Source organism: Triticum dicoccoides, chromosome 7B (genome assembly GCF_002162155.2).
Source record: "Triticum dicoccoides isolate Atlit2015 ecotype Zavitan chromosome 7B, WEW_v2.0, whole genome shotgun sequence".
NCBI lineage: Eukaryota > Viridiplantae > Streptophyta > Magnoliopsida > Poales > Poaceae > Triticum > Triticum dicoccoides.
Genome location: NC_041393.1, coordinates 679,069,960 through 679,091,319, shown reverse-complemented (window position 1 = coordinate 679,091,319; position 21,360 = coordinate 679,069,960). Strand labels below are relative to the sequence as shown.

The 21,360-nt window shown below is 47.7% G+C and overlaps 1 pseudogene; it reads right to left on the bottom strand.

Moving 5' to 3' along the window:
- LOC119339374 overlaps nt 1-21,147 on the bottom strand; it is a 23,739-nt pseudogene extending 2,592 nt beyond the window's left edge.
- Nucleotides 21,148-21,360: the final 213 nt, after the last annotated feature.

The window sequence follows — 21,360 nt, the reverse complement described above, 5'->3', positions numbered from 1 at the left end:
CTCTCGGTGCCGCCCCCTCCGAGAAAACAAAGGCCCCCAATTGCAATCAAGTTAGAGGACATGCAGTTGCACGACTAGTGTGGGACATGCAACTGACCCCTCTCCCCGTATGATAAAACAAAAATCAAGTTGCAACGAAGTTAGAACACATGCAGTTGCAAGCATCTTGGAAAAACATGTAGTTGTGTGACTACAGTTGAGCATGCAACTGGCCCCCCCTCTCTTGCAGCCAACCCCTCCGACAAAACAAAGGCCACAACTAGAACAAAATTTAGAAAGACATGCAGCTGCGTGACTACAGTTGAGCATGTAACTGCTCCCCTCTCTCTCACCGTCGTCCCCTCCGACAATACAAAGGCCCTAGTTGGGACACAAGTTAGAAGACGTAAAGTTGCGACCATGTTGGAAAACACATGCAGTTGCATGACTACAGTTGAACATACAAAAAATGGCCCCACTCTCTCTTGTCGCCCCTCCCCCCTCCCCCACAAAACAAAGGCCCTAGTTGCTATCAAGTTAGAAAGACATGCAAGTTGCATGCCTAGTGTGGAACATGCAATGTAACTGGCCCCTCTCCTCGTTCGACAAAACTAAAGTTGAGTTGCAACCAAGTTAAAAAAGACATGCTATTGCGACCATGATGGAAGAGATGCAATTGCATCCGCTTTCCTCTCGGACAAAACAAAGCCCCCAGTTGCAACCAAGTTAGAAGATATGCAGTTGCGTGGCTAGTGTGGAACATGCAACTGGCCCTCTCCTCATCCGACGAAACAAAAGCCAAGTTGCAACCAAGTTAGAAGACATGCAATTGCGACCATGTTTAAAGACATGAAGTTGCAATGACTACATTTGAGCATCCAACTGCCCCCCTATCTCTTGTCGGCACCCCTCTGACAAAACAAATGCCCCAGTTGCAACTATTTTGGGATACATGCACATTATGTGACTATAGTTGGACATGCAATTGGTCCCCTCTCTCTTGTCCTCGCCCCCTCCGACAAAACAAATGACCCCCATTTGCAACTATGTTGGAACACATGTAGTTGCGTGACTATAGTTGGACATGCAACTAGCCCCCTCTCTCTTGTTGCCACCCCCTCTGACAAAACGAAGGACCATCCCATTTGCAACCGCGTGATTATAGTTGGACATGCAACTGGCCCCCTATCCCTTGCTGCCACCCCCTCCGACAAAAGAAATTCGCTCAACTGCAACCAAGTTGAGAAGGCATGTAGTTGTGTGTCTTGTGTGGTACATGCCACTGGACCCCCTCTCTCTTCCCACCGCCCCCTTCTACAAAAGAAAGACCTTCAAATTTCAACCAAGTTGAGAAGGCATGTAGTTGCGTGCCTAGTATGGGAAATGTTATTGGCCCCTCTCTTTGAAAAAAATGAAAGTCGAGTTGCAACAAAGTTAGAAGACGTGCAGTTGCGACCATATTGGAAGACATGCAGTTGCGTGACTTCAGTTGAGCATGCAACTGTCCCCCTCCTCTCTCTTGTCGCTGCCCCCTTTGACAAAACAAAGGCCCCCAAATTGCAATCGACATGCAGTTGTGTGGCTAGCGTGGGACATGCAACTAGCCCCTCTCCCCGTACGACAAAACAAAAATCAAGTTGCAACCAGGTTCGAACACATGCAGCTGCAAGCATGTTGGAAGATATGCAGCTGCGTGACTACAGTTGAGCATGCAACTAGCCCCCTCTCTTGCCGCCGACCCCTCCAACAAAACAAAGGCCCAGTTAGAACACAAGTTAGAAGACAATGCAGTTGCGACCATGTTTAAAGACACGCAGTTGCAATGACTAGATTTGAGCATGTAACTGAGCCCCTATCTCTTGTCGCCGCCACCTCTGACAAATAAATGCCCAAGTTGCAACTATTTTGGGATACATGCACTTGCGTGACTATAACTGGATATGCAATTGGTCCCCTCTCTCTTGTCGTCGCCCCCTCGACAAAACAAATGACCCCCATTTGCAACTATGTTGGAACACATGTAGTTGCATGACTATAGTTGGACATGCAACTAACCCCCTCTCTCTTGTTGCCACCCCCTCTTATAAAACAAAGGACCAACCCATTTGCAACCGCGTGATTATAGTTGGACATGCAACTGGCCCCCTATCCCTTGCCGCCACCCCCTCTGACAAAACAAAAGCCTTCAACTGTAACCAAGTTGAGAAGGCATGTAGTTGTGTGTCTCGTGCGGGAGATGCAACTAGACCCCCTCTATCTTCCCACAGCCCCCCTTTGACAAAACAAAGACCTCCAAATTTCAACCAAGGTTAGAAGGCATGTAGTTGTGTGCCTAGTGTGGGACATGTAATTGGCCCCTCTCTTTGAAAAAATGTAAGTCGAGTTGCAACAAAGTTAGAAGACGTGCAGTTGCGACCATATTGGAAGACATGCAGTTGCGTGACTGCAGTTGAGCATGCAGTTGTCCCCCTCCTCTCTCTTGTCGTTGCCCCCTTTGACAAAATGCAGGCCCCCAAATTACAATCAAGTTAGAGGACATGCAGTTGTGTGGCTAGCGTGGGACACGCAACTAGCCCCTCTCCCCGTACGACAAAACAAAAATCAAGTTGCAGCCAAGTTAGAACACATGCAGTTGCAAGCATGTTGGAAGGCATGCAGCTGCGTGACTATAGTTGAGCATGCAAGTAGCCCCCTCTCTTGCTGTCGACCCCTCCAACAAAACAAAGGCCCAGTTAGATCACAAGTTAGAAGAAAATGCAGTTGCGATGATGTTTAAATACATGCAGTTGCAATGACTAGATTTGAGCATGCAACCGAGCCCCTATCTCTTGCCGCCGCCACCTCTGACAAAATAAATGCCCAAGTTGCAACTATTTTGGGATACATGCGGTTGCGTGACTATAACTGGACATGCAATTGGTCCCCTCTCTCTTGTCGTCGCCCCCTCCGACAAAACAAATGACCCCCATTTGCAACTATGTGGGAACAGATGTAGTTGCGTGACTATAGTTGGACATGCAACTAGCCCCCTCTCTCTCGTTGCCATCCCCTCTTACAAAACAAAGGACCAACCCATTTGCAACCGCTTCATTATAGTTGGACATGCAACTGGCCCCCTATCCCTTGCCGCCACCCCCTCTGACAAAACAAAAGCCCTCAATTGCAACCAAGTTGAGAAGGCATGTAGTTGTGTGTCTCGTGTGGGACATGCAACTCGACTCCCTCTATCTTCCCGCAGCCCCCCTTCGACAAAACAAAGACCTCCAAATTTCAACCAAGTTGAGAAGGCATGTAGTTGTGTGTCTAGTGTGGGACATGTAATTGGCCCCTCTCTTTGAAAAAATGAAAGACAAGTTGCAACAAAGTTAGAAGACGTGCAGTTGCGACCATATTGGAAGACATGCAGTTGCGTGACTGCAGTTGAGCATGCAGTTGTCCCCCTCCCCTCTCTTGTCGTTGCCCCCTTTGACAAAACGAAGGGCCCCAAATTAAAATCAAGTTAGAGGACGTGCAGTTGGGTGGCTAGCGTGGGACATGCAACTAGCCTCTCTCCCCGTACGACAAAACAAAAATCAAGTTGCAACCAAGTTAGAACACATGCAGTTGCAAGCATGTTGGAAAAGATGTAGCTGCGTGACTACAGTTGAGCATGCAACTAGCCCCCTCTCTTGCCATCGACCCCTCCAACAACAAAAAAGGCCCAATTAGAACACAAGTTAGAAGACAATGTAGTTGCGACCATGTTTAAAGACATGCAGTTGCAATGACTAGATTTGAGCATGTAACTGAGCCCCGATCTCTTGCCGCCGCCACCTCTGACAAAATAAATGCCCAAGTTGCAACTATTTTGGGATACATGCAGTTGCGTGACTATAACTGGACATGCAATTGGTCCCCTCTCTCTTGCCGTGGCCCCTTCCGGCAAAACAAATGATCCCCATTTGCAACTATGTTGGAACACATGTAGTTGTGTGACTATAGTTGGACATGCAACTAGCCCCCTCTCTCTTGTTGCCACCCCTCTTACAAACACAAAGGACCAACCCATTTGCAACCGCGTGATTATAGTTGGACATGCAACTGGCCCCCTATCCCTTGCCGCCACCCCCTCTGACAAAACAAAAGCCTTCAACTGTAACCAAGTTGAGAAGGCATGTAGTTGTGTGTCTCGTGCGGGAGATGCAACTAGACCCCCTCTATCTTCCCACAGCCCCCCTTTGACAAAACAAAGACCTCCAAATTTCAACCAAGGTTAGAAGGCATGTAGTTGTGTGCCTAGTGTGGGACATGTAATTGGCCCCTCTCTTTGAAAGAAATGAAAGTTGAGTTGCAACAAAGTTAGAAGACGTGTAGTTGCGACCATATTGGAAGACGTGCAGTTGCATGACTGCATTTGTCCCCCTCCTCTCTCTTGTCGTTGCCCCCTTTCACAAAACGAAGGCCCCCAAATTACAATCAAGTTAGAGGATGTGCAGTTGCGTGGCTAGCGTGGGACATGCAACTAGCCCCTCTCCTCGTACGACAAAACAAAAATCAAGTTGCAACCAAGTTAGAACACATGCAGTTGCAAGCATGTTGGAAGACATGCAGCTGCGTGACTACAGTTGAGCATGCAACTAGCCCCCTCTCTTGCCGTCGACCCCTCCAACAAAACAAAGGCCCAATTAGAACACAAGTTAGAAGACAATGCAGTTGCGACCATGTTTAAAGACATGCAGTTGCAATGACTAGATTTGAGCATGTAACTGAGCCCCTATCTCTTGCCGCCGCCACCTGTGACAAAATAAATGCCCAAGTTGCAATTATTTTGTGATACATGCAGTTGCGTGACTATAACTGGACATGCAATTGGTCCCCTCTCTCTTCCTCGTTCGACGAAACTAAAGTTGAGTTGCAACCAAGTTAGAAAGACATGCAGTTGCATGGCTACCGTGGGACATGCAACTGGACCTCTCCTCCTCCAACAAAAACAAAGGCCTAGTTAGAACACAAGTTAGAAGACAATGTAGTTGCGACCATGTTTAAAGACATGAAGTTGCAATGATTACATTTGAGCATGCAACTGGGCCCCTATCTCTTGTCGCCGCCACCTCTAACAAAACAAATGCCCCAGTTGCAAGTATTTTGGGATACATGTAGTTGGGTGAGTATAATTGGACATGAAGTTGGTCCCCTCTCTCTTGCCGTCGCCCCCTTCGACAAAACAAATGACCCCCATGTGCAACTATGTTGGAACACCCCCACTCCAGTTGTGGTCATGTTGTACCCTTCACAGTTGCATGTGGTTCCCGATAATTCCAGTTGTGCATCCGGATCACGAGATTTATTTTGGGGGAAATAAAAAGAAAAAACAACTTCTTCTCTACCAACCCAACATAGAAAAGTAGGACATATTGACATGATGAAAATCTAATTTTTCGTAATACATGAATGGAAAATAAACAAAAATCCATGTGAAAAAGACAACAACAAGTGAGACTAAATATTGTTCATGCGTGTCAAAGTGTATGTTCTGAAAACTTAGATGTTCCATTGTTTTCAAAAGAAGAAAGATGAAAATATACAAAAGTAGAAATAAAAGTAAAAAACCAGCTGAATAAAACAACATAAAAGGTAAATACACATAAAGAGAAAAAAGAAATAGAAAATAAGGAGAAAACCTAGATAAGTACACGTGTATACACAAAAAGTAAGCTTCCCAGTAAGCTTGTTTCTGTACGCACAAGCCTAACAAAAACAAGAACAAAACCCGCTAAACAAAAAATACAAAATATTTACGTAGGATAGAAAACAGAAAAAGAAAAATGGAAAAGGACCAGAAGCCGTAGCCCACAGGCCAGATAGGAAAGCAAGTTAAGAGGCTATAGCCCACGTAGCGGAAGGCATTCATCCCGCTGCCATCCTCTAATACATCTTAAACAACGGGAATACATAGCGAGAAACACAGATCAGTCAACTCGTATGGCTAATCTCGTCGACTGAGACTTCACTAATTCTCAGTCGACTGAGAATTAGCACAACCGATACCTACTATTAAAAGAAGTTAATATTCATGGTTTGGTACAGTAATTTTCGTCCACTTTATCCTATATATATGCGGACAGAAATCTGTCTGAACCGACTAGAGGTATCTGCGACGCACGGGGTCAGTGTTTGCCCCGTCCGCAACCCAATTCTCCCCTTCTCTCAAAAAAAAAAAAAAACCCAATTCTCCCTTTTCCTTCTTCCCCCTTGGCATGACTCTTGCCCCGTGCCCAATTCCCTGATCTCACGTTCGGAACAGGCCGCCAACATCGGCCTCCTTCCTGTGGACAGCTGCAGCACATCAAGCCCTCTCCTCGCTTAAGTAAACCTACAATGCTGCACGACGTGATCAACTGTGGCATGTCGGATCTGGCGCCTCCATCGACGGCCATGGTCTAGCACGGACCTGAGGTCCCGCGCCCGCTTCCCCTATTCCCGCTTGCCCTGTGTGTCCGCGGTGACGGGCTCTCGTTCTAGAGCTTCTCGTGTGCGTCGACTTCCAGCGTCATCCGGGGAGCCTAGCCCTCAAGTCGCCTCCTCTCCTCTGCAACCTTCCTGCTCACAGTTGGTACCCGCTCCCCGCTCCCGGTGCTCCACCGAGTCCACCATCATCGAGTCCACCATGACGCTAACTACCACCGGCACCTAGGGCAATGCTTACTCCCACGCGCCCGATGGCTGTGTGGCCGCCGTGAGGAGCAAAGTAGAGCACCACAGGACGAGGGTGACGATGGCGGATGGTCTAGATGGAGGCGTGGCCACGTGAAGAGTCCATGTTCGAGAAATTGCAAAGCGTGCGTGTGTGGTGCTGCTGCATCCCCATAGTCCAACCATGCATGATTTGGTCTGATGGATAAGACTACAGAGGTGCTCGGGTTGAACACAGAAATCATCTTTGCTTGTGTCCGGCCACATTCGTCAGATTTGGGTTTCGTATGTACGTGTGTTTTTCTCTGGCAAGCATTGTTTTCCTTTTGTACATACTATCCAGCCAATGTAGGAATCAAGGATCAGCTTTCGTGTACGTGCATGTGTTTCTCAGCAAGATTAGGATCAGATTTTGAGGTTATAATGAATTTGTTCTTTAGCAAGATTAAGTCTGAGTTGCTTGTATAGACATGAGAGATTGCAACGATTTTGTTCATGCAGGTTTTTTCTGATTGATGCTGCTCCTTCTCAAGTCTCAACCCATACTTGCACATGCTCAGATGCTCAGCCAAGCCGAATTGTTGCTTCTCTTGCTGGATGATAACAAGGCTCTAACCCACACAAGTGGAATGATCATTTGGCTGCATGCATCACCCAGATGCAGAGGCCGGGGGTACATCCTCCTTTTCAAAAAAAAAGTGGAATGATCGTTGGATTATCCAGATGTATTTAGAAGCTGGCCACCTCAACAAATCTGTGGCTATTCTTTTATCGTGCAAGATCACACGGTTCCTTCAGCTTCATGTTATCAAAGACATCTAAATCTTCTGGTCAGAAGGAGAAAACTGGAGTTAGTTAAGAGTGTATTTGGACATGCTTGAAGATGCATTAGATTCTTGCACATAAGGAGATATTCTTGATTTTGTTGTCAATGCTTTAATCAAGAGAGATAAATTCTTACAGGTTATTCGTATAATTCAGCAATTAACGAGTTTGAACATTGAAATAAACAAGGAACCTTTCAGCTGTAGCAAAAGAATTTTGCAGGATGCAAAAACTACATAAGTGGTTCAACCCATGCTCTAGATATGTACTGGTTGATTTTATCTTCTATCAAGTATTTCCTAGCGAAAATAGATAATTAAATTTAGATTATAGCATTGAAAACCAAACATATAATTTTACTTGGACGGTTGTAGTTGATTAGGCTTTGAAATGCATAATTGCTTAAGATTGAATATAAAACAAACAAAACTCATTGCAACGTACCGGGTATATGTGCTAGCTTTATTTGTTTATTTTACACATAGATAGTTATTAAAGAAAATTCCTATGTAATTGTTTAGGACTCTCTCCGTCACAAATAAATGTCGTTGATTTAGTACAACTTTTTATTAACTACTAAATCAGCGGCATTATTTTGGGACGGAAGAGTATTTTACATATGTTCTTATATGTGCTAACAATTTTTTGGTAGTGATGCAAATGATGTACATACAATTCTCACTACATTTAAATACATGAAAATTCTCCCTCCCATTGCAACGCACGGGCATATGTGCTAGTTATAAACAAGAAAGTAGAAAGAAAAAAACACACAACACGAGGAGGAGGGACGCCCTCGTGGGCCATCATCGTCGGTAACGACCCTTGTGGATCAAAGCTTTTGCCCAACGCCTTATTCCTGCCGCCTTAATAGAACCTGGGTACGGGGCCCTAACCACTGCAGATCTACGAGATTGAGTCACGGCCTTCTCGTATTCATCAACGACGGACCACCAAGGACGGTGGTGCCGGGGCCTTTGTCTTTCGCCCGACGGTGGCGCGATCGAGGGCTTCCTCGGAGGCGAGGTTGCGAGGCGGCCGCATGAAGGAATGGTTGAGGCGTAACGGTGGGCGTGCTTGAGCCAGGTGTAGTGCTCCGGTCGGGAGGCGTGGCGTGGTTTTGGTGGCCGGTGCACTCTTGATCTAGCGGCGGCCGCACTTCGCATGGGCACACATTAACGATGGGGATCTGCCTTTCGTGCTCTAGATCTGGCCATGTCGGCCCGTGGGCCGATGGGCATGGGCGTAGCTCTTTTCGGCGAAGTGGCAGTCGGCGGTGATGTGCTCTGGCGTCGGTGTTGGTCCGACTGCTGACCACTCCAGCCTGGAGCGACGGTCTCACTGCGATTGCGGTGGCCACTGAAAGGTCATCATGAGGGTTTTCTCTTCAGATCCGGTGGTTGTCTTCGATGATGAGATGCAATCTACGAACGAAGGCTTGATGCGGAGGGTGCGGTTGTGTAGCGGTGATGGTCGAAAATCCGATGTAGCCGCTAGGATAGCGGAAAAATGGTGGAGACAACATTTGAGTGACTTTGATGTGGTGCTACTCGAGCACCCGGTCTCGATCTCCGGAGTGAAAACCTAGGTCTGGCCCGAGGTGGTATACCTGGAAATGATGATATTTTTGCGTTGTTACCTTGTTGAAGGCATTGATCGGATATGCTTGAACTGACTCTCAGGGTGTCAACCTAGAATGTGGCCTTTGGTGGTTAGATCCGGTGACGGTGGCACTTGAGCGGGTGACGGTGGCACTTGAGCGTCGCACCCGTCCTGAAGGGTTTACTGTTGAAGAACATCGTTGTCCTTGTATTGTCATGAGATGGTTGATGAGGATAAGGTCATTATTGTAGTTTGTCAATCATGGATTTCATCACTTTGGGTTTTTTTCCTCGCCTACGCATAGCTTTGGTCTTATATGACTTTGCTATTTGTCGGTGTTTTTTTATGTGTACATGTTGGTGTTGACTATGTGTATCTTAGTTATGCAGAGGCCCGATGTGTGCTCATTGTGTTTGTAATCTCTTGATGCTTCATTTTGAGTCAATGAAATGCACCATTTATCACGAAAAAAAGGACATCACACCTCTGTGTGACGAGAATCGTCGTCGCCCACTATTGCTTAAAGCAGCGCTCATCCATGCTGAAGAGAAATGCTTAATTCAACCGTTTTCAAGCGATCGAGTCCCACTAGGAGTGCAAAATGATCGATGCTAGGCACACAGGAGAAGGTGTGAAATGCTGCATTCCTTCATGAACAATCAACATTTGTTCCATCACCCCTTCCTCTCACTCTTCACTCTACTCCATCCACTCTCTCTTTCAACCACACTTCCCCGTTTGGTAGCTTCCCTCCAACACCACCACCACGTCACCATGATCCTTCATCCACGGTACCGATGAAAGTGGTGTCAATCTCTTCCTTGACGATGAAGAAGGTGATGACTTGCTCCTCCACTCCATCAATAGTGGTAAGAACCTCAAAACCCTTGGATGGGATGGCATGCTTATATCATGCCATGTTGACGACTACTCAAGGGGGATTCAAGATTAGTTTAGTGACAGATCTAGGGCCCTATTTCTTTTTCTCAAATACATCAAAGTTTGCTTGGGTGTACAAAGAGAGAAATGATAGCTTGAGATGGTTAACAATGTAGGGGAACGTGGCACACATTTTTTTACCATGCACGAACCAACCAAGATCACTATCGAGGTGCATGTAATGAGACCATACCCTCGACGATCCGTCAACTTTGATGTCGATGAAGTCCTCCGACTCCCGCAGATAGGTTATACCTCCCACCCGCGGGAGTTTTCCCTTGCAAAGTTCTTCAACACCTCCAAGGTATCCATGTGTACCAAAGTAGCAACACCTTACAACTTGTGGACCAACACCACGAAGCTGAGGGGAATCTAGATCTAATCTATAATAATGCTTTGTTTGACAAAATATTACAGAGTAACTCCTACAACTAATAATTACAATGAAATCTTCTGGAGACATCTTCTCTGTAGTATCACTCTTTGCAAGACAAAAATCTCCCAAGACTTTAGTGAACTACAATTGGACTAGAGCAACGTTACTATCATTAGTTCACCTACACGAGTTTAATTACTGACAAAGATTTCTAAAAGGCCCTTGAGTCGCCCATCCAAAAATATGGAAAGACATGAACGATGAACATACTTGGGCCAGGGATGGACCCCTAGAAGTGCAGGTTGTCGAACCACAAAATATTCACCATGACATCAAGATTCCAACTCCACAAAGAATTAAAAAAAAGCAACACAACACATGAATCCACCAGAATTGTATAATCAGTTCCGCAAGGACACATGCTTCTTTGGCTCCACCTCCATGGCACCGCTACAACGAATCAGAGTAATCTTATGCGTAAAAACACCACAAGTATCATTAGATGTTGACGCAAACTACTAACTTCTTGAAGATTTGAGCACCCATCACCTCTTGGTCCCAAGATGGAAACCAGAGGCGAGGGGACGAGAGGTTTATCCCCGATGACTAGGGCTCTAGCTTACGCATTCTGGTTAATGGTATTACTCTGCATTACTATTGAAAGAAGGGTCACTTGTAGAGATCAAGATTGTCAATTTCTCTAGAAAAATGTTGCCCTCATCTATTTATTGCACTTAAACCCAACCAACATATATTTCTCTCTCCCCCCCTCTCTCTCTCTCTCTCGTGTGTGTGTGCTCATGTGAGTTCCAGCCTTTTATCAGGCAACTAATAACAAACATGAAAGCTATCTTGAATGTGACCATCCAACGAAATTCAAAGCAAGGTCATTCGATGATCATCTAAAGAAACTAAAGCAATTACCATGAAGATCTCATGACAGTAGGTGACCATGTGCTCCTTTTGTGGGATTGAAATGTATAGAAGCAAAATTGTTATTGCATCATTGTCGGTGTCAAAATCGGCGGATCTCGGGTAGGGGGTCCCGAACTGTGCGTCTAGGCGGATGGTAACAGGAGACGAGGGACACGATGTTTTTACCCAGGTTCGGGCCCTCTTGATGGAGGTAAAACCCTACGTCCTGCTTGATTAATATTGATGATGTGGGTTACAAGAGTAGATCTACCACGAGATCAAGGAGGCTAAACCCTAGAAGCTAGCCTATGGTATGATTGTTGTTCGTCCTATGGACTAAAGCCATCCGGTTTATATAGACACCGGAGAGGGCTAGGGTTACACAGAGTCGGTTACAATGGTAGGAGATCTACATATCCGTATCGCCAAGCTTGCCTTCCACGCCAAGGAAAGTCCCATCCGGACACGGGACGAAGTCTTCAATCTTGTATCTTCATAGTCTTGGAGTCTGGCCGATGATGGTAGTTCGGCTATCCGGACACCCCCTAGTCCGGGACTCCCTCAGTAGCCCCCGAACCAGGCTTCAATAACGACGAATCCGGCGTGTATGTTGTCTTCAGCGTTTTCAAGGCGGGTTCTTCTTCATGCTCCATGTGTTTGCCGGATAGTGTCCGGTTGCTTCATAAATGCTACGCTCCTTGGCTTCCGCGTCCAATAATGGTCTTCTTCCATGCGTCGCACGAATGCGAAAAGCCAGGGTATTTTTATGTTTTACCCCTAGCTGCGCAAATAAGCTGCCTATAAGAGAGGCGAGGATCCAGATCCAAATCACATCCTCCTCCTTCCGCAAGCGCTCATCGAGGCGCATCTGACACCAAACCCATTCCAACATGGACAGTCGACGCGGCTCCTCTTCTCGCGCTCCCAGCCCTAAGCCAGGAGATTGGAGGAGATGCTCAGTCCCGCACAGCGAGTTAGTGACGCTCCAAGCAGAGGGATATCTTCCCCCGACCTTCATGGTTCCGGTTCGAGCCGGACTGGCCACCTACAAAGGTGGGAAGCAGGCGGAGAGCGCCCCCAATCCCTCCAAAGGAGAGCGGGTGTGCTTCGTCTCCTACTTAATAAGGGGACTCGTATTTCCTATACATCTGTTTCTCCGGGGGCTCCTGGAGTTCTATGGACTCCAGCTTCATCACCTTACACCTGCCTCCATTTTGCACATCGCGGGCTTCGTAGCTCTGTGTGAGCTGTTCTTGGGTATTGAGCCCCATTTTGCGCTATGGAAGAGGCTGTTTTGCCTCGTACCCCGCTCTCACGAGGGGTCGATATATCAAGTGGGCGGAGCCGAAATATGGCGCATCGCCGGGACCGGATACCTGTCCGGGACCCCAAAGAAGACGTCCGAAGATTGGCCTTCGGAGTGGTTTTATATGGAGGATGCTCCGCTGCCGGATCCAGTCTGGATCGGCCTTCCGGAGTTCAGCAACGCTCCCCTGAAGAAACGCCTAAGTTGGCGCCCACGGAGCCCTCGACGAGAAGATGATAGTAGCGTCCATTCCTTGATGGGCCGGATACGGCTGCTAGCCCATTCCGGATTAACCATGATCGGAGTCATGGCCACATGCATTATGCGTGGGGTGCAGCCGCTCCAATATAGGGGCCACCCCATGTGGGACTTCAACGGAGACGACGACGCCACCCGTCACGGCCGCAAGGGACCTGGCTCGGCCGACAATCTGGTGAAGATCCTTCCGGCTTGTACAAGGGGGAGAAGGAGGACTTCCTCTGCACGAATCCTCTGAACGGATTTTCCATGAACAACCCTCGGAGCTGGGTAAGCGGTCGCATGCATATCTGAACCGTGCCTTTAAGGGCAATTGTCTTATTGTATGATTTTGACACAGGAACTGCGTCGGGATGTGGAGGGCATAAAAAGCCCAGCCCCACAACCCGAAGACCCAGAAAGGTCCCTTGATTCGGCCTTCGAAGAGGATCCGAACTTAGCAGTGGAACTGATCGACGGGGTGTACCACCAGCTCAGCATAGATAATGCTTTAGTCGCCATTATGGCTGACTACCCCGGTTTGTGTCCGGCTTCCCCGGTGAGTACGACTGAAGTCCTGGCGCCGTTACTTCTTTAATGCTTAGTTCTGACCACTGTGCACCAATGGTGTTCGACAGGAAGCGCCTTTACGACAGGAAGTCGAGCCCGCGGCGACCGGCCAACAAGGGTCAGTCCGGCCCAGCAGGCGGAAGAGGAGTGCGACGCGAACTGAAACATCGCCGCAACGGTACGGAGCACCGCTATTTTTTAAGGGAAGGATTCCCAGGAGGTATATTAATGCTCATAACTTTTCCAGAAAGAGCGCTCGCCGGACAGTGTCCGGAGAGGTTGCCAATCAAGCCTCCGCCAGCCATGCTCCAACGCATGGCCCGGAAGGGGAGGCGAATACAAGGCATGAGTCGGACGCTCCTCCGACGGAGGATGCCGACAGGCTGTCCGCCACCCTGTCTGAGGTGGAGAGCGCCATGAATCACAGGCATCGCCGGACAGTTCTTCGTGACGCGTGTTTCTCCCGTGAGGCGTTAAATGCCTTTGATGCGGGAAACGCGCACCTCCGTGCCGCTCAAGATGGGTTAACCAGAGCCACGGAGCAGTATGTGAAAGACATACGTGTAAGTAATTTTAATAGTTATATATGCCGGTAGTCCCCGAGACTTAAAATGGTTAAAATAACTGATTTAAGGATCAATTTTTATGCAGGATCTTACGGAAAAGAATACCCATCTGTCCCAGGAGCTCCAAGAGTGCAAGGCCCAACTTGAGGCCGCACTGGCCGCCACAGGGGGAGCCACAGAGACCCCCGCTGGTAAGACGTACTTTGAAAAGATATTAATTAACAAAGTGCGGCGTAAATCTGACAATAATATTGCAGAGGGCGCCGGACTAGATCCGGACAAGCAACAGCTACTGCGTCAGCTAAAGGCTGGCGAGAGGGTGCTTATGAAGGTGCAGCAGGAGAGAAACAAGCTCCAAGATGCCCACACCCATCTAGGAGAAGAGCTGAAAGGTGTTCGGGCCCAACTGTCTGGCTCCTTGAAGGAGAATCAGCGACTTCGTCGTGGCATTTATAGTAAGTGCTTGAGCAAATTCCTTTGAAAAGAAGAATTCGGCGAGGAAGTCGTTTGACGGAAATATGTCTTTAGGTGTGCTCACAGGTCGCCCTGCGGAGGAAATGCCTGGGTCAACAGGTGACCAACTTCCCGAGCTGGCGCAATTGTTCGAACGTGTTCGGCAGGCGATGAGTGGCATCGTTCAGGCTTTATGGCCATCCGTCTCCCTATCCGAGGTCCTTGGTGAGCTTGCTGAGAAGCTCCAGGGAGCACGGCGACGCCTCCGTTTGTGGAAGATATCGACCTGTCGTCAGGGCGCCAGGGAGGCCTGAGCCATGGTGAAGACGCGCTACCCGAAGGCTGACCCAAACCACATGGCCGAGGTCGGACCTGCGGGGCCTGATGGGAAGGAGATCCCTGTGAGCTTGATGTATGGCCAAGTAGAACTGGCCGCGAAATATTCCCAACAGGACTGTAAATTAGACAGCCTGTTAGATGGGATTGAGGAGGAGTACAATCAGTCGGTTTGACGATGTAATTTGAAATGACATGTAAGATGCCTTCTAGCCGGATTGTAGATCGTTTGTCTTTGCGGACCGTTTCGCTTCAACCTCGGGACCCAACAGTCTGGAGTGTGTCCGAATACCCCTACGGTTATAAAAGAACCGGGGCATGCATAGAGACAAGGCGTCGGGGTCATAATTGCTTTATCAGACAAGTGCCCAACTAGTTATGTTATATTACATGGTTAGTAAGAAACATCTTCCAGGGAGAATAGTTCCATTAAGGGTTCCTTTCCCTGGGAGGCATGCCCTAAGGTGCAATGCCAGACTACGAAAATAGCAGAAAAAGCATCTGGGGGCTTATAAACAAATAAGTAATAAATCATCTTTCAAGTCAACGACCGAATATTCTCTTAAGAACGCTAGCTTTCGGCTTCACCCAGTCTGAGGTACACATCCGGCTGACCCGGCAGTAACAATCGCAGAGGTGCTCCCTTTACCTCCTAGCCGAACAATCGGGAACGTAGGGGTAAGCACAGGAGCCAGGCAACCCAGCTTGGCCAAAACTTAAGTCATATCGATGCATATAATGGTGAATAAAAGGTACATGCGGAAGTATGACACATGTATTGGGCGTGAAGCCCATATTAATAAGCTTCTGGTAAAGAAGCCCCCATGTATAATGAGTGCTAGGAGCACATCAAGTGTGTGCGAACAAAGCGCAAATCAGCCTATAAAAGGTATTGAAAAAACAGTGGGAAGAAGGAGGGGGACAAGAGACAGTAAAAAAAATATAAAAAGGTGGACGGGGGAGTGAGACGAACTCTGAGTCCGGTGTTTAGGCGTAGAATCTTCGGAGACGGGCTGCGTTCCATGGGTTCGGCTCGAGTCGGTTGTCAGATGCTTTACGTAGACGGTATGCTCCGCCGGTCAGGACTTGGTCGATGATGAAGGGACCTTCCCACTTGGGCTTAAGTTTGTCCTTTTTCTTGTCCGGCAGGCGTAGAACGAGTTCGCCGACATTGTAAGTTTTGGCTCGTACTTCTCTGCTTTGATATCTTCGAGCCTGCTGCTGATAGAATGCGGAACGAGCCTTTGCCACGTCTCGCTCCTCCTCTAAGGCGTCCAAACTGTCCTGCCGATCCAACTCGGCTTCTCTTTCTTCGTACATGCGCACACGAGGTGAGTCATGAATTATATCGCAAGACAGAACTGCCTCTGCGCCATACACCATGAAAAATGGTGTGAATCCAGTAGTTCGGTTTGGCGTGGTCCGCAGCCCCCAGAGTACGGAGTCGAGCTCCTCTACCCAGTGCGTGTTAGATTCCTTGAGGGACCGCACTAGTCTGGGTTTTATGCCACTCATGATTAGACCATTTGCTCGCTCGACTTGACCGTTAGTTTGGGGGTGATAGACTGAAGCGTAATCGAGCTTGATGCCCATGTTTTTGCACCAGAGTTTAACCTCGTCGGCAGTGAAGTTCGTGCCGTTATCAGTGATGATGCTGTGGGGGACGCCAAAAGGGTGTACTACCCCGGATAGGAAGTCTATCACCGGTCCGGATTCTGCCGCTTTAACCGGCTTGGCCTCAATCCATTTGGTGAATTTGTCCACCATGACCAATAAGTATTTGTGCTTATGGGTTCCCCCTTTAAGGGGTCCAACCATGTCAAGCCCCCAGACCGCGAACGGCCAGGTAATGGGTATAGTTTTGAGGGCGGTGGGTGGCATGTGGCTCTGATTAGCAAAGAGCTGGCAACCGACGCATCGTTGGACTAAGTCCTGAGCATCTGCCCGGGCTGCCGGCCAATAAAATCCTATACGGAAGGCCTTGCCTACGAGTGCCCGGGCTGCAGCGTGGTGCCCGCCGAGTCTGGCGTGAATTTCAGCCAGGAGATTCCGCCCCTCCTCTTCGGAGATACACCTTTGAAGGACTTCGGTTGTGCTTTTCTTATAAAGTTCTCCCTCATGGACCTTGTAGGCTTTAGATCGCCGGACTATGCAGCGGGCCTCATTTTGGTCTTCGGGAAGTTCCTGCCGAATTAAATAAGCTAGGAATGGTTATGTCCACGGGGCAATTACTGCCATTATTTCGTGAGTTGAAGGTGTTATTTCGTTGGCTGAGCCGCCGATTGTGTCAGAATGGTCTGAGTTCGGTGATGTAGCTGGCTCCGGATTGTTATTTCCGGACTCCTCTTCCCATAACACGGATGGCTTGAAGAGCCGTTCCAGGAAGATGTTTGGAGGGACGGCGTCTCGTTTCTCGCCGATGCGTGCTAACACGTCTGCTGCCTGGTTATTATCCCGGGCTACATGGTGGAATTCGAGTCCTTTGAACCGAGCTGACATTTTTAGGACGGCGTTGCGGTAAGCTGCCATTTTTGGATCTTTGGCATCAAAGTCTCCATTTACTTGGGATATTGCGAGTTTTGAATCCCCGCGCACCTCTAGGCGTTGAATGCCCATGGAGATTGCCATCCGGAGGCCATGTAGAAGGGCCTCGTATTCGGCTGCGTTATTGGAGTCCATGTACATTATTTGAAGTACGTATTGGATTGTGTCTCCAGTTGGGGACGTCAGGACGACGCCAGCCCCCAAGCCAGCCAACATTTTGGATCCGTAGAAATGCATGATCCAATTGGAGTATGCGCCGTACTCTTTAGGGAGTTCGGCTTCGGTCCATTCGGCGACGAAGTCGGCCAGAACCCGCGACTTTATAGCTCGCCGTGGTTTATAGGTTATGTCAAATGGTAAGAGCTCAATAGCCCATTTTGCAATCCTGCCCATTGTGTCGCGATTGTTTATAATATTGTTGAGAGGTACTTCGGAGGCCACCATTATGGAACACTCTTGAAAGTAGTGTCGCAGTTTCCGGGATGCCATGAACACCGCATATGCTTTCTTTTGATAATGTGGGCACCGGGACTTGCATGGAGTTAGAACAGTGGATACGTAGTACACTGATTTTTGAAGAGGGAATCTGTGCCCTTCTGTCTCTCGCTCGACGACGAGTACCGCGCTGACAACTTGATGTGTTGCTGCGATATATAATAACATAGGTTCGCCCAGGTTGGGCGCGGCCAGGACCGGATTTATTGCCAGTATGGCCTTTATTTCTTCGAGTCTGGCTGTGGCAGCATCCGTCCATTCGAAATGTTCGGTGCGCCGGAGGAGGCGGTAGAGGGGCAGAGCCTTTTCTCCCAAACGGGAGATGAAGCGACTTAAGGCCGCTACGCATCCGATTAGTTTTTGTATTTGCTTGAGGTCTTTTGGAATATCCAATTGTGACAGAGCTCAGATTTTGGCCGGGTTTGCTTCAATTCCTCTACCGGATACGATGAAGCCCAAGAGCTTTCCGGCTGGTACGCCGAAGACGCATTGTTCTGGATTGAGCTTAATGTCATATGCTCGGAGGTTGTCGAATGTCACCCTCAAGTCTTCTACTAGAGTTTCGACGTGTTTGGTCTTGACGACCACATCGTCTACGTATGCCTCTACTGTTTTGCCTATCTGGGTAGCCAGACATGTTTGAATCATGCGCTGATATGTTGCGTCGGCGTTTTTGAGTCCGAAGGGCATTGTGTTGAAGCAGAATGGCCCATATGGAGTAATGAATGTCGTTGCGGCCTGATCTTTCTCCGCCATCTTGATTTGATGGTATCCGGAGTATGCGTCGAGGAAGTACAATGAATCGTGCCCTGCGGTAGCATCGATGATTTGGTCGATGCGAGGGAGGGGGAAAGGGTCCTTTGGACAGGCCTTGTTAAGGTCTTTAAAATCGACGCAGAGGCGCCAGGATTTGTCCTTTTTGGTACCATTACTAGATTGGCTAGCCAGTCCGGATGTTTTATATCTTTGATGAATCCGGCTTCTAAGAGTTTGGCTAGCTCTTCTCCCATTGCCTGTCTTTTGGGTTCGGAAAATCGCCGAAGAGCTTGTTTGACCGGCTTGAATCCTTTTAGGATGTTTAGGCTGTGCTCTGCCAGCCTGCGTGGGATTCCTGGCATGTCTAAAGGGTGCCAGGCAAAAATGTCCCAATTTTTCCGAAGGAATTCTCGTAGTGCGGCTTCGACATCAGGACTTAATTGTGCCCCAATGGAGGCCATCTTTGTGGGGTCCGTTGGATGGACCTGAAATTTGACTATTTCGTCTGCTGGTTTAAAAGAGGTGGACTTGAACCTCTTATCGAGTATACATCGTCCCTATCCACCGTGAAGCGCAGCGTGGTTAGTTCCTCTGCCGCTAGGGCTTCGGACAATGCCTCTAGGGCCAGTGCGGCTGTCTTATTTTCAGCGCGGAGTGCTGTATCTGGATCACTGGCAAGAGTGATTATCCCATTGGGTCCGGGCATTTTGAGCTTCATGTACCCATAGTGGGGTATAGCTTGGAAGATTGTGAATGCCTCTCGCCCTAACAAAGCGTGATATCCGCTGCCGAATGGGGCCACTTGGAACGTGACCTCCTCGGACTTGTACTTGTCCGGTGAGCCAAACACTACATCTAGTGTGATTTTTCCTGTGCAGCGTACTTCTCGACTAGGGATTATCCCTCTGAAGGTTGTGCTGCTTCGCTCGATGCGGCTCCAGTCAATATCCATTTTTTGAAGGGTTTCCTCGTAGATGAGGTTTAATCCGCTGCCGCCATCCATGAGTATCTTGGTAAGGCGAAAGCCGTCCACTATCGGACTGAGGACCAATGCGGCTGGTGCTCTAGCTGTTCGGAATTTAGGTTCGTCGCTGGCGTTGAAGGTGATAGCCGTGTCACTCCATGGATTTGCTGTTGCTACTTGGTAGACTTCGGCGAGGCCGCGGATTGTTCGTTTTCGCATGTTATTTGATGCGAAAGTCTCGAAGACTGTTAATACCGTACCGGTACTGCTGGGCTGTTTGCCCGGGGCTAAAAAGCCTTCGCCACTTTTGGCCACCTGCCGTAGTATCCAACATGCTCGAAGGCTGTGTGTTGGAGTGGCGCCCTCCGTACTGTGGATTTTGCAGGGTCCGTTGAGCCAGCCTTTCAGTACGGTTCCATGCCCTTTAGGGGGTCTTTGCTTTTTTGGTTTTTAACCCAGGTGCTTGAGTATGGCACTACTAGGAAAAGGCCTACTAATGGCGCACCTAATTTGGCCATTAATGGCGCATTAGTGGTGCGCCATTAGTGCCACGCCATTAGTATATTTTACTAATGGCGCACCATGTGGTGCGCCATTAGTATACCATTCGGTGCTCCACTAGTATTCTCTCCAGGTGCGCCACTAATAACCTTACAGGTGCGCCACTAGTAATAAAGGAAGGTGCGCCACTAATAAGGGCTTAATGCGCCACTAGTAATGTATTTGGAAAACAAAAAAAAATCTAAATTTACAGAAAACAACCTATAAGGAAAAATAATTTAAAAACAAAAAATGAAATAAAATCATAATTTTTATTATAGTAAGAATATTACAATGTCTTTACAGTTTCCAATAAAAGGAAAATTGCAAGGTAATAAAAAAAAATCCTAAAACTAATCTTCTAATCTTTTCTTCACTTTATCCCTGCAAAATGGAACAAAATAAACAGAAACACAAACAAACTATTTATAACATGTCAATACTGTCATTTTTTATGCAGAACTAGATATGAGCATATATTTCCAGAATTACATGGTGTGAATATTGTATGAGTAAGATTATAATGGAAATGAATTTTGATAGGAGCCCACTTTCGACGAGTATTTATCTCACAGAGCTAGGTAATCAGGGCGTTTACCTTTTGATAATATTATTATACTATACTACCAGTATACTACTCCACTTGGATTTTTTAGATGAGCAGATCTGAGATAGACATATGTTCAAGTGGCTATAGGTAGGCTTGAAGAATTCTCATCGGTTCAAGTGGCTACAGGTAGTCGCACAGCTGGAATATAGACTACTAGTACTATTTGAAAAGAAAACAAGAGCAAATCTGAACGTACTAGTCAGATCCGATCACATTGAGCTAGAAAGAAAATTCATCAGGAAACAGATGGCCGACGACTTACTTGCAGACGTTGAGGATCTCGTTGTGACCGGCGAAGACGCTGCGGAGCGCGTTGCAGACGGACTGCTCACAGTGATAGCTGCCGTGCAGACGGACTGCTCACAGTGATAGCTGCCGCAGATGAACTTGTTGTCCTGCAGGTCATCCAGCAGCCAGGAATTAAAGATAGGAGGGCTAGAATTGAAAGAACTAACAATTCATGAGTAGGGCAAACATAAACATGCTCAAGTATAAGAAAAAGGAGAACACCCAATTCTATGCAACAACATAGAAAAAAAGGAATAATTTAGCTGATGCATTTGAGCTCATATGCTTTAGAAGTGGTCATACGATGTGTTTAGCATTCCCATACGATGGTGTCCTTTTTTCTTCTTCTAAGGAGCACATACTCTTTGTGGTATTGTGGTTATACTA